The 15,061-nt window shown below is 38.8% G+C and overlaps 2 pseudogenes; both read right to left on the bottom strand.

The window, feature by feature from the left end:
* Positions 1 to 6,700: 6,700 nt before the first annotated feature.
* LOC148010651 (uncharacterized) lies at positions 6,701 to 7,350 on the bottom strand (annotated as a pseudogene).
* Positions 7,351 to 7,560: 210 nt separating this feature from the next.
* LOC148010650 (uncharacterized) lies at positions 7,561 to 8,220 on the bottom strand (annotated as a pseudogene).
* Positions 8,221 to 15,061: the final 6,841 nt, after the last annotated feature.

Raw genomic sequence — 15,061 nt, 5'->3', positions numbered from 1 at the left:
AAGCTTGTCTCGATGCTGAAGTGAGTTGCCTCCTCCCTCGCACACACCTGTAACTCCACGATCTTAGATGCTAGCTCAAGCCTCCTCTATCGAGCTCCATCCACCATATTCGCACGTACGCAAGAAAAGAAAAGAGAAGAGAAGAAGAGAAGAGGAGATGGTGAAGAGCTTCACTCTCTTGATCCCTCACTCCCATACACTCACTCCCTCACACTCCCTCTCTCAAGAGCTCACACACAAGCAAGGTGAAGAGAAGAAGAGAAGAAGAGAGGACTCTTGTTAGCCACACACCAAAGAATGAGCTTCCATTCACTTTTTGAACTTTATATACAAGACCCTAAAATCCCATGGGTACCCATCCCTTTTTACATGGCCGGTCATTGTGGCAAGGTCCTTTTTCCCATTTCCCTCTTCTTGCCTCATTCCTTAAACTTACACACATCTATTCTTTTACAAATGGCATAGAAGGAAGCCTGCACTCTTTTTCAAGAGTTTTTAGAGTTTTTTGAGGCACCTTCCATTTAAAATTGTGTTTTTTGTATCAGCTTAAACTTTAGGGGCTGCCTCTGCACCTTTGCTCTTTTTTTGTCCTTTTTCACTCTTTGCTTCATATTTCTACCATCTCTAATTGAGGTTAGCAACCAAGTAGAAATAAAGGTTGCAAAGTATCCTTGAACTCCGTCTCTTGCGAAGCTAAATGGCTAATAATGGAGTAAAACTCATTCAAGTGGGCAGACATAGAATTCCCTTCCTTCATGCAAAGGTCCATCAACTATTTCAATCAATATATTTGAGATGTAGGACTCTACTTGTCATAAAGATTCTTAATCTATATCCAAAGCTCATATGCAGTGTGATTTCTAATTACAACATTGTAGTAAATCCACTTAGAGAGTGATAAAATGATTGTGGACTTGCATAGCTCATCCAATTCATCCCAATCCTTAGCTGCAATGTTTTCAAGTTTAGCACCCCCATTTTTGAGTGGTATAACCTACAATTTATACACTAAAACCTGCAATACATATGTCTTTCAATAGTCGTAATTGGTCACATCCAGTGTCTCAATATTGAAGATAGCGCTGTCATGAGAACTACTAGCCATAATGAGACCAAGCAAGTACACACAAGGGCAAGATGGGTTGCTAGAATACGCTAGAAATTAGTCCCAAAACCATTGCTAAATCAAACCGGAGACTGTCAAGTCCACAAACTATAAGCAAAAGAATGTCAAGTCCTAACAATACGTCTGCATAAACCCGTCCACAATTCCATCAACTCATTCATCTCGGTCTCGAGATATTTAAAGCCTGGAGAGCTTGAAGTAGCCTTTGTGTTTCTTCGAACCCTTATAGTTCTTGTAGATTTAGCAACATGTGTTTCATGTTGTCTCGCCACTTCTTTCATTTTATGCACATCCACTCTACTAGACTCCACATTTTGGCTGCAACAAAATATACAAATGATTATCCCAAAAAAATACATAATACTTTGATGTAAGCACAAGTATAACAACTATCTTTCACGCCCATGTGAACAGCTCTAAGCAAGCAAGCGTCAAAGAGATGATGTTATGGTTGTTTTTCTTAATTCTATTGAATCCACTACATTCAATGGAGCCCAAAGCACTATGTCTGGAACATCTTCCATTGCTTTTCTTTGTTCCATGCCTACATGAAACTTTCAAGAGAGTGTTAGAGTTCTAGTAGAGAAATCTCAAAGCTATTGAAGATACAATCGATAAACATATTTGCAATCAAAAACCCTAAATCGAAGGTGTCCTAGACTCAAAGGAAAAAGAATAGTCATGCATGAGCACATGCATACATGGTGCTCACCAAAGGCTAGCCAAACATTGTCTGATCCCCCTTCCCTCTCTCTCTCCCCCTCCCTCTATAATGGATGTTCATTCATCTACATGTGCACATGGCACTTGCTAAAGACCTAGATAGCATCATTTGTAAACTTGGAAGTGTCCTAAACTCAAAAGCATCAATTGTAAATTCAAAGATGTTCTAAACTCGAAAGATATCCTAGACTTAAAAGTAAAAGAATAGAGATGCATTAGCTCGGGCATGCATGAGGATGCATGTGGCCATGCATGAGTACATGCATACATGGCACTCAATAAAAGCCAACCAAGCATTGTTATGTGTGTATCTATGTGTGTGTGTGTGTGTGCCTTACTAATGGTGGATGCTCATTTGTTTACATCCACACATAGCACTCACACAAAGCTCAAAAGTGTTGTAGACCTGAAGGTGTCCAAGACTCGAAAGTGAATCATCATGAGGTAACTCTTGCTAGCAAATAGGACACCATCGAATCATCGTGTGAAACGTAAGGTAAGACCTTATAACATTCATTTTTCATCTCAATGGATCACAGTAAAACATGTTATCATGTCCTTTTTGCGTTGCAACACTTATAAGCTTCAACTATTTTATGTATCTAATCTAAGTTATGAAATCACATTGGTCCAAATGCATCCGTCATGATTGATCTAATCAAACTCTTTATTGTTATAAGCTTTTAAAGTGGGGATGTTACAAACTCATGCATGCTATTGTGTAGGTTTCCTAGTTAAAATGAACAATTGAGTTTTTAACACATTACTTTCTAATAAGAATAATGTTCTAAATTTTGATGCTTCTTTGGATCAAATATAACATTAGCTTCCTAAAAAATAATTTCTTGAAATAACCTACTTAGTTGTTTACTATTTTGTTTGCAGCCTACATACACACACATGTATATACACATGTTTTGTTTAGTATTCTCACAACAATATCAATGGAGAGAGAGACAACCGGGAAAATGAACTATTAAAAGGGTATAAAAATAGTTTTATAATTTAGAAGAGAAAGAAAAAGTTTCAAAATGGAGATTTTCATCAAATAACTCATCTAAGAAGTCTTATAGAGGTCACATATGTCAAGCAAAGTATATATTCGAGGATGAGCTTATGTGACGATCCATCCAAGTTAACATTGCCAAAAACCTATCAAGATAAACATTCAAAGAAGCAAGTTGCAATCAAGGGCAATGTTCTCCCGTGAAGGAGGATGAGCCTACATAGCAATTCATCTGGGTTAACATTACTGAAAACCTTTAAAGATAAAGTTTTAAATAAATAAGTTACACATAAAGGGTAATGTTCTTTAATGCAACCAAGCTCTCATTCTTGTGAGCAATTAACTCACATAGTCCATCATCTATATAACCAGCACTATTAATGAGATCTCTCATCTTCTCTTCATGATCATCCAAGGATCCAATGTGTGGCTAATATTTTTGGATGTGTTCATATATATCTCCTATATAACCCTTAATTTCTCCTAACTCATCATGTATTATCACTCCATTATAGCAAGGTGCCCTTCATAATTTTCTTCCAATATTCTCTCAATCCTTTGTAGACGATTACCAATGTTTTCACTAGGAGAAATCAAAGCTTTTTAATGCCAAAATAGTGTCTTCACTTGCTTCTCAATCCTGCCCAAGCGATGAATGATCCTTAAGAAACCAATAGATCTATCATGCCCTCTAGTATGCTTGAGTGTATGACGAACTACCATCTTCCTTGTCATCTCTTTCATTTTGCATATATTCATTTGCACCTTGGGAGTGCATTGCACAACATTTGCTACATATACATTTTTGTTTGTTGCAGAAGCCTCCATATTGCACAAAACGCGTTCATTAACATTGAGATGCATATAAACTATTCTCAAAATTTAGAAATAGCAAGAAATCCTAGATAGCATTGGATTAGCCTTCTAATGTGTTAAATTTGAAACACACGTGTTTGGGCCATAAGTTGGATTAGGATTTGCTATAGCGAGTAGCATTTGCGATCAAGTTTCAAATTGTCTATCTCACATACAAGACTCAAGTGGGTCTTTCATTCCCTCGCATACTAGTCATATGTATGTCTTCAAGGTGCAATTAGAGTATCTCAAGCAAATTCCTATGACTTTACAAGCGAGAGATTAGAGTTTTAGACAATAAGAATGATTTGAATATCCCTATGAATAGATCTATCATGACCTATGAACCCTTTGAGTCTTGAGCCTGGCAATTTGTCTTTGTTCACAACTTATGGACAAATTCAAAGTCCTTTATAGTTATCCTAGCCTCATGAATTGTAATGAGCAAAGTAGAGGATGGATCTAATCTCTCAATAATGAAAGTCATGGATAAATAGAATTAGTATTTGGCTTTTGGTGCTCTCAATACTACAACTACCAATGAGTTGGTTGAAAATGGAGCCTTATGGTACAAGAGTGCACACTACATAATATCCTTTCCTAGAAAATCATTACTTGCTAATCCGCGAATAACATATATATGGAAATTTGTAGCTCCTAGTTTGGAGTTCAAGATACATGGGTTCATTTTGGTACCTATAGGGGTTGATAATATGACAGTCCTTTCTATTGCCATGGTCAATGGAAGTGTTGAGAAAGAAATTTGCATCAATCTCACACAAGCAAGCCATGTTGTCATGGCACCTATAGAATTATATTGATGAACAATTGTAATGAGCAAAAGTAGAGGATGGATCTAGTCTCTTAATATCACACTTCCAAATAAATATTTAAAATCTTTCTATTTGAGAATATCCTAACTAATGTTGAAATCCTAAATTAAATGTATCTAACATAGATCTTTATGAGAGAGAGAGATAGAGAGAGCGAGAGAGGGTGTGTGTGTGTGTGTGTATGTACTTTCCTTACTCAAAACCTTTCTATTTGAGAATATACCAAAGGTCGAAATAGTAAGTGTATCTAATGTAAATATATTCTAGCTTAAAAGGTTTCTAACATTTAACTATATTTGACATAGATCTTTATCCTAAAATGAGAAGGAGAGAGAGATTTCTACATATAAATCAAACAAATGCTAGAAACCTCTCCATATATATTAAAAAACATTGGAAACTCCTCTCTCTTAAAAGGTGAGAGAGAGAAAGAGAGATTTACTTTCCTTACTCAAATGCATGCAATGTATCACCCTATTTCTCTATCTTAAAATGTTGGAGAGAGAGAGAGAGAGAGAGAGAGAGAGAGAGAGAGAGAGAGAGAGAGAGAGAGATCTTTTCTTACTCAAATGCATGCAATGTATCACCCTATCTCAAAACATTGAAAAAGGAGAGAGACCAACACACACACACACACACACACACCTATTTTACCTATAAAATTACATTGCATAAATAAAAAACAAAAATATCACAAAACACAAATTCAAATTCAAATTAAATGTGTACAATCCATCTATCTTAAAACACTGGAGAGAGAGAGAGAGAGAGAGAGAGAGAGCTTTACCCATAAAATTACATTGCATAAATAAAAACCTAAAATAGCATAAAATATTCAAAATCAAAATCAGATTAAATGTGTATAATCTATTTATCTTAAAACATGAGAGAGAGAGAGAGAGAGAGAGAGAGATCTTTTCTCACTCAAATGCATACAATGTATCACCCTATCTTAAAACACTAGAGGGGGGAGGGGAGATATATATATATATATATATATATTCTTACTCAAATGCTTGCAATGTATCACCCTATCTCAAAATATTGAAGAGAGAGAGAGAGAAAGAGATCTATTTCACCTATAAAATTACATGGCATAAATAAAAAACTAAAATGTTATAAAATATTCAAATTAAATGTGTATAATCCATTATAACCTATATTGAAAGAGAGAAAGATCATCAACTTAGACAATGGTCGCGAAAAATACTCTTGCCTACTCATAAACACATAATCGAACACCAACAAAGAGTAATAGCAACCAAAGCACTAACTAATCTCTCTCTCTCTCTCTCTCTCTCTCTCTCTCTCTCTCTCTCTCTCTCTCTCTCTCTCTCTCTCTCTCTCTCTCTCTCTCTCTCTCTCTCTCTCTCTCTCTCTCTCTCTCTCTCTCTCTCTCTCTCTCTCTCTCTCTCTCTCTCTCTCTCTCTCTCTCTCTCTCTCCCCACTCCAAACCAACATGTAATAAACAATTAATGAAAAATCTAAGCTAAATCAACAAGCAAACCAAACCAACAATCCAAGCCAAACTAACCCTCAACCAATTAACAAAATATTGAACCAACTCCAAACCAAATAAACTCACCAACAAACTAAACTAACATTCTTAGCTAACTAGACGAACTAACTAACTAACCTACTAAAAAAACCAACTAATGTACTAACAAAATGAATACAATACTAACTTAAGGAAATCACACACACACACACACACAGAATGCTTCTAGAAGGGCTATGCAACCCTTTTAAAAAAACCCTACATGTTTGACCCCACAGTGCCAGCATTAGGATTTGACATGCACCCCTACTTTTCTAAAGACATTCTCTTTTAGACCTTGCTATTCACACTTCCATGGAAAATTTCAACATTGCCAATCCATTGAAAAGCATCCTAAAGTTATGCTTTTCATACTATTGTGATTATAGACATCAACATGTAACCCAAGAAAGACAAAAAATAGTAATAATTCAAAACACTTAGCTTATATACCTTATATTAATGACAACCTTTACTTAAGTTTCTACTACTTTATGCCTTGTGATTTGAAGCAAATTACCAACATCGAATGTAATAAGAAGTAATGTGCCATTTTTGAATAAAAATGCATAAAAAGTTCAACAACGAGCAATAATGCAATTAGCTATTTGCATGCAAGGTCACAAAAACACAAAAGCAACAACTAACAAGAGCATCAATATCTTTTTCATGTTGTTTTTAAAGCACCCACCAAATCTCCTGTTCTTCATGCCCTTCCAAGCATCATATTATTCACTCCATGGCACATGTTCTGGATTTGATACCTTTGGGGTATTCATATCCTCAAACATAAGCAAACTCGAAGTATCAAGTGAGAGATGATTCTGAAACTTATTTTTGATCTTATTCATCTTGGATAATCCTCTCTCACATGCAACTGAAGAGATATACAAGACCATAATGCTCTCCATAGCTTCATTATTGATGGAAATGATTGTTTCCACTCATCATGATTGCAACACTCTTTCCAAGTTGAATGCATGTCTCTCCCCTTAAAACAATTTCACATTCTTGTACCAAAAGACCTTCTCTCACCCTTACATTCTTGTTAGTTGATCAAAGAGCTTGCATTTTGACCAAAGTGTCCACACAATACTTGCAACCATTCTTTAGTGGAAGAATCCAACTTTTCTAAATCACTTTCATAATCTTTTGAAGAGAAGAATTTGGATGCTTCAAACACATCAAAATCATTTCTAAATCTACCCCAAAAAGCTTGTATCAAATTTGTGATAGCATCCATTGATTCATCACTCAATCTTAAAGCCATACTTTGACCTGAACGTTTTCGACACGCAACCAATAACCATCTAATAGCCAAAGCTTTTCCTTCTGCAGGTACGACTTGCACAAAAATATCAAGTGTCCCACTATGCTATCATATATATAATGTGGATTAGCAACATCATCTTCCCACTTAGGTTCCAAATGCAAATAGTACTCATGATTTACATCCTCTCTATCTATTCTTGCACCTTCTTTATAAAGTTATATGTATATGCATTATCAATGTAAGAAGAAAAGTCTCCATAGCTGACTCAATATGACTTCAAATACTAGATATATCAGGGTGACTCGATTGGAAAGTGGCATTTAACATGTTCAATTTTTCCAGCACATCAACAAAAAAGTGAAATACAAACTGCACCTTGTAGTTAGTCAAGAAAGAGTACAAAATAGCATCCTCATTTTGTATAACTATCAACAATGTAGGCATAGGCCTCACAATAGTGGTCATCACTTGACCTCTTGAAAGCCATCTTACATCATGCATTTTTTACATTTTGAGCTTTCCTTTGCTACTAATGCCAAATGACTTAACAACATTAGCCAAGAATACATGTATTTTTGCCGATCTAGATGTCCATTCATACATTTTGTGTGCAATTTTATCCATGTTCTTAAATTCCTTGAACTTGCTAAATGTGTCACTAACTACAAGTGTCTCTCTACGGGTTGTGCAATGATAGCTCATGAGGTGTGGAATCACTCTATGTAGCCTTGCTACCAAACCAGTGTTTGATACCTTCATCATAGTGGCACCATCTGTTGTAGTTCCCACAATGTTTTCTAGTGGTAATTCCATACAATGCAAGAACTCAACTAATGTATCATACAAAGCCTTTGCAGTTGCATTCATTGGGTGAAGAAGATCAAGAAAGATTGTGATTCTCTACATCCTCAATAAAGGTGACATACAAAATCATATACTATTGTACACTAACATTTGTGCTCTCATCAACCTAAAGAGAGTAGAATGGACTACTCATTATATTATGTTTCACTCTTTCCCAACATACATGCTTCATTGCTTGTGTGAACTCTTTGCGCTTGCATCCTTGCTACTGTAGGTAGAATACTCACTTACAAGAGGCATATTTGGCGTTTGCATAAATCTTTTGAAGTTACACAAATTGTGAAACTCTTCCAAAGGTAAGTATCTTTTGACCACATACCACTACAAGGATTTAAGCTTATAGCGACGGCGGGTAGCGACGCGGGTAGCGGCGTCGCTATTTTGCGACGCAAATAGCGACGCAGATAACGACGCTCCACAGGGAAAAAAAATAGGCTGAAACCGAGCACGGCTTTATTTCACGTTTTTGCATTTTGTGTTTTGAGAGCGAGAGAGAGAGAGAGAGAGAGAGAGAGCGATCGTCGTGAGAGAAGGAGAGGAAGAAGACTTGCCGCCGCCGCCGCCATTGTTCGCGAAGGAGAGGAGGAGCCTTCATCACGAAGAGGAGCCGCCCCACAGTCGCCATATCTCATCGATGAGTCTCCCTCTCTCCTTCTTTTGCTTGTTTAAGGTTTAAATCACTTTCTCTTTTGCTTGTTTAGGAGAGGAAATGAGAGAGAAAGAGAGGGAGAGGGAGAGGGAGGGAGAGAAAGAGAGAGAAAGAGAAAGAGAAAGAGAAAGAGAAAAAGAAAGAGAAAGAGAAAGAGAAAGAGAGAGAGAGAGAGAGAGAGAGAGAGGGGAGGGAGAGGGAGAGGGAGAGGGAGAGGGAGAGGGAGAGGGAGAGGGAGGGGGAGGAAATGAGAGAGGGAGAGAAAGAGAAAGAGAGGGAGAGGGAAAGGGAGAGGGAGAGGGAGAGGGAGGGAGAGTGCATTCTCTCCCTCCCTCTCCCTTTTGCTTTTGGAGAGTATTAGGATATATTGTGGGAGGGAGAGGAAATGAGAGAGAGAGAGAGAGAGAGGGAGAGAAAGAGAAAGAGAGGGAGAGGGAGAGGGAGGAAATGAGAGAGGGAGAGAAAGAGAAAGAGAGGGAGAGTGCATTCTCTCTCTCCCTCTCCCTTTTGCTTTTGGAGAGTGTTAGGATATATTGTGAGAGGGAGAGGAAATGAGAGAGAAAGAGAGGGAGAGAGAGAGAGAGGGAGAGAAAGAGAAAGAGATGTATACTCAAATGGATAGCTTTATGGAGATGTATGTCTACTCAAATGGATAGCTTTTGTCTACTCAAGATGTAGTCCACCTGTGTGTGTATATATATTGGAACAATAACATATCCATGATTATGGTAATGGTATGCACTTTGCTTTTTTTATGGGTACCATTACATCGACTCCTTAAGAGGGCTAAAAATTGGTCATACACTTTATAAAGTCTAATTAGGAGATTTAAGATGCACGATAATAGACTTATCGATAATGGTATGCATGTGCTTTTACCATGGGCCACGTACATTGGTGACTCTTTAAGATGGCTTAAAATTGGTCATATCCTTCATAATGTCCAAGTAGGGGATCTAATTGTGATATGCATAATTCCTTGTTTTTGTATTAACTTTATAGGCATAACAAATTAGTAATCATGCAAACTAGTCAACGGAAGGACTAAAAGAAAATGATCCCCTAGCTAATGGTCATTATGGTACTTCATCAAAATGAACCCAAAAGTATTGCCATAGAAGAAGAATCCCTTAAATTGAGCATAGGATATTTTTTTCAAAGGTTATGACTATGAGTATAATTGATTGGAACAAATTTTATAACTATGGTACACACACACACACCCCCACACAGGCACACATTTTTACTATTTGATATTGTCTTTGACATGGTAACCTTGTATTACATTGTTGCATTTGATGTCTTCCAATCATTACAATAAAAGTTGATAAATTTCATAGATGGCATTAATTTTTATACATGGACGTAGGACAAAAAAACCACATTACTAAGATGCTTTTTGTTGAGATTGATTTATTATTAGACTAAGAGATCCTCAATGATACTCATAAATTTTGTTGACTAGGATTACTTATACTCAAAGCCCTCTAGTGCAGTTGTATAAGTAATCCTAGTAGAGCCCCTCTAAGATACTCAAAGTACATAACCTAGAGACCGTAGCTAGGTATTTAAGGTATAATGGCCATACAAGAAGACACCTCAATAATTGACTGATCACCACTAAATCCCAAAGAAGAATCGTGTTCCATCCCCTTCAACTCTATATTCACCTCGTGAAGAACTTCATTAATCATAGCATCCTTGTCACCAATCTTTCTGTTGCAATGATGAAGTAACATATTCATCACTTTTCCTTTTAGTATCTAAGGCATTATCCAATATTTTAGTCAAGTCCAAACATTTAGTCTTCAACTCATGAACCTTATGAACCAATGCATTTTTTTTCTACAATAATGAATAATTATCTATCGGGACAAACAAATCCTTGAGCATGGTATATGGCCGAGATATAACATCAATAAATCTCTCGACTACTATGTCCCATGCATTTTTTACATCAATCAGTAAAGCATTTCTTATATCTTGAAGTTTAGATTTCAACACCATGGATGCATCAATATCAACCTCAATGTTTTTCAAAATTTGCTTCTCAACCTCTTGCAGAGGCTAAAACCTCTCAAGCAAGAGCTTATGGTCAACTTGCAACTTGACATACATCTCCATAAAGCTATCCATTTGAGCCTCGTTTTCCCAAATTGTATTACAAGTCATTAAATTGTTTGTTGTAACGTAGTAGACAAGATGGAAAACGAAGAAGGTCATGTTGTTCAAGATCGCAAGACGTATCTTAATCAACGCATCCCATGTCCTTGCTCTCAATGCAAGTTAGCAATTAGAAGAAAATGCCGATTGTCTATAGAACACATACGACAATTTGGCGAGTTTCAATCTGAGATCATTGATCAGGCGATTGCGGATTTTCAGCAAACGGTAATTTGAAGTTAATATCAATCATGCATTGTACTCGCAAGCTAATTGAATACCATATACAATAAGATTGGGTCTTGCTGGCAAATTTTCTATTCAGGGAGGTGATGTCTCGTCCCAAGGGGGAGTGCACCCTTTGCGGCCAATTAGAAGAGTTCGTGGGTGTGCGATGGATGGAGTGCAGGAGCCAATCCACCACTCGCAAGGCCAATTTACACCGTCAATGCCAAAGGAGACAAACAACCTTCCAGACCTACCTACAATCTTGGAGTCTGAGATGGAGGGAATGATCGATGTATTGATTCCCATGGATGTCGAGACTTCTGATCCGCTTAGAGAGGAAGCATCCATACCATTATATGATGGGTGCAGAGTATCTCGGTTGAAGACACTGCTTGCACTCTTAAGTGTGCAAGCAAAATACAGGTGGAGCGATACGAGTATGACCGAGTTGTTCAGGTACCTTGTACATAGGCTTCATTGATTTATTTTTTTTGACACTATTATTACAAACATTTGTGCTTTTTCAAGGTGTTTTATGATTTTTTTCAGGTTATTGAAATATCATATATTACCACCTGTAAATACCATGCATGAGTCTCATGATGATGCACGACATGTTTTACGGAAGCTTGGCATGGACTACAATAACATTCATGCATGTATCAACGATTGCTGTTTGTTTCGAGGAGAATACGAGACTATGGAGACATGTCCAAAGTGTGGTGCTCACAGGTATCGACAGGACTTGCAAGGGCAAACCATCCCTCAAAAAGTTCTCAGACACTTTCCACTCATCCCCTACATAAACCACATGTTTCGTACGTCTGGCATGGCGAGCTTGACAACGTGGCATGCGCAGAATAGGTCCACGGATGGAGTTCAATGAATATCAGCGGATTCGTGCGCATGGAGCCACATTGACTCTACCTTCCCAGGCTTTGCGTGAGAGCCAAGGAATCTTTGGCTCGGTCTCGCAATGGATGGCGTGAACCCATTCGGTCTGCGCTCAACTTCTTACAATGTGTAGCCTATAGTCCTCGTCAACTACAGCTTTCTACGAAGAAAGGACATCTCATCCTTAGCTTGCTCGTCCTAGGTCGCTACAAAGTAAAAAATATGGACGTGTATCTTCGTCCATTAGTCGATGAGCTTAAGATTTTGTGGGAGGAGGGGGTCACTATGCAAGATATGAGCAGGCGCGATGGTTGGCGGTCAACCAATATTCGAGCCATTCTCATGTGGACGATGCATGACTTTCCGGGATTGGGAGAGTGCTCAGGTGAGCAGGCCTCTGTTCTCGCTGGTAATATCTATATTTTATCTCATTCAATCAAGTATTTACTAGGTCATGGTGTTGGAACAGGTCTGGTTACCTCATGTTATCATGCATGTCCATTGTGCGGGCCACAGTTAGACCCCCGAAGGTCACGAACCATGAAGAAGATGGTATATCAAGGACACACTGCTTTCTTGCCGGAGGATCATGAACTCAGGGAAGGTTTCCTTGGACGACCTCCAACATGTATGAACGCCGCAAGCTGGTATGAGCTGAAAATGGTCCACGTGGAATCACATCCAAATGGAATGCGGCGGTTCTCAGTTTTCTACGAGTTGCCATATTGGACCCACTTACAGGTCAACGACTTATTGGATCCCATGCATATTTTCAAGAATGTGGGCAGCTTGCTATGGGACCACATCACAGGAAAGAGAGACACTATAGGGGCACGAATGGATTTAAAGGAGGTAGATAAGATGGAGGCGCTTTGGCCGCAGTCGAGTGCTGATGGTCGCGTGCAGCTTCCTTGCGCTCCTTGGGTTTTGTCCACTAAAGAAGAGCGCATTGTGAAGCAAGTAATCAAGTCTATCCGCACTCCGACGGATATGATGCATTCTCTCAGGTCCGCATTTTCTAAAGACGACCAATTATCGGGGCTAAAATCCCATGATTGGCATAAGATATGTCAGGTTTGTACTACGAATGGATTGTAATTAGCGTGGGCATTTTGCTATTTGGAATGTGGCCATTATTGATAATGCTTTCTCATTTGTGGCAGTTTGTACTACCGATCGCGATTGCAGGATGCCTTCCTCTAGAAATTCGCGGGGCCATTTACAAATTGTCGACTTTGGTGCAATAGATCTCACAGAAAGAGATTAAGACGTCCTCTATTGAATCCGTGAGGCGGGAGCAGTGGAGACGGTCTGTCTCTTTGAGAAATACTTGTCCACCAGCATGCTCACGATACAAATCCACCTTCTTGTGCATCTTGTGGACGAAGTGGAGATTGCTGGACCTGTCCATACGCGATGGATGTTCTTCCTGAAGCGCTTCATGAAAACCCTGAAAGGCTTTGTGCGACAACGAGCTCGGCCAGAAGGTAGCGTGGCCAAAGGTTGGTTGGTGTTTGAGGCGCTAATGCATATTTCACAATGGCTACCAACGGTGGAACCAGACAATGAAATGCTATGGTCGCGCTGAAGGACGATGATAGACTGACTGGAGATGTGGTGGTTGGAAATGGGGTAGAAAAAAGAATGGATACCTCAATGGAAGAGAAGGTGAATCGCTTTTGTATGTTGCACCATGCCTCCATGGAGACGTGGCTCGCTAAGTACCAGATTGCAAGGCAAGATCGAGAGGAAGTGCGAGCTGAATTCCGACGTAGTACGCGTCATCGATCGATTTGATATCCCGAAGGCATGGAGGAGATGCCGCGGTTTATGTCAATGCGATGGTTGCATGGAGCCTTTACTGCAGCATCTTGCGAAGGGACAGAGGTCTCAATGGAGGAGTGGAAATTCTCGAGGGGATGTAGTCCAAAGGTGATGAGGGGTTTAGAATCTGTCGTATCTAAATTTTATATGCGACATCTAATTTGAGTGTTTCAATGTACAATACAAAATATATAGTGCAGCGTGGTCGCGCGGACGGCATTTGCACATGGAGTATATTGACAAAATGCGCTCCACAATGGACTGTGGTGTCATGGCAAGGTTCGAGCAAGAGAGCCAGCGACAAGCAATGGATCCAAACACGGTTGTGGATGAGATGGAGTATTTTGGGAACTTGCAAAGTATTATTACGGTGGATTACCGTAGCTTCTTCATGATACTATTCGATGTGCAGTGGTTCAAAGTGGTACTTGGAGGAGCTAGAGCAATAGTTCGACGAGGTCCATCTGGATTTCTCGAAATAGATTCTGAAAAAAAATGGACAGATTTGCGCGACACCTTTGTGTTGCCGGCCCATTATGAACAGGTGCATGGAGTCATTTGCTTGCTAATTGTATTATGACATGGTTTATGTCACAATGGTTTGAACTCTCTTGTACGTGTTTGTGAACAGGTAATCTTCTATCCAAACTCCCGACAACCTCGATGGTGGTATGTTATACCTTCAACTCCCCGAAGTGCGAGAGTATATGATCAAAGCGATGTTTCGAGCATAGATGAAGATAATATGCAAATAGAGGGGTCGATATTGCAAGGGGTGGAGGCCGTCGAAAGCTTGGAGCCAGCATCGGCTAACAATGATGGAAATATAGGAGTCCAAGAATTCTTTGAGAACGAGGCGGACTCATTCTTTTGTGGTGACATGTCTATCGACCTTCCAGTGTATGCAGAGTTGTGTCAGGAGATTAACATGGGACCATAGGATACTTCATACTTGGAGCATCCACTTACTCAATTCATTGACCAATCTCTTATAAAGGTACATAAGATATGCATTTTAAGTGAGATTTTTTAAAAATGATTTACATTACTGTGCTTTGTATGATTTAAATTGATTATTTTAACATC

This window comes from Lygodium microphyllum, chromosome 29, assembly GCF_053477565.2.
Source record: "Lygodium microphyllum isolate KBCC chromosome 29, Lygodium_microphyllum_v1.1.10, whole genome shotgun sequence".
In the NCBI taxonomy this organism is placed as follows: Eukaryota; Viridiplantae; Streptophyta; class Polypodiopsida; order Schizaeales; family Lygodiaceae; genus Lygodium; species Lygodium microphyllum.
The sequence above is the reverse complement of the archived record's forward strand: the minus strand, read 5'-3'. Positions and strand labels throughout refer to the sequence as shown.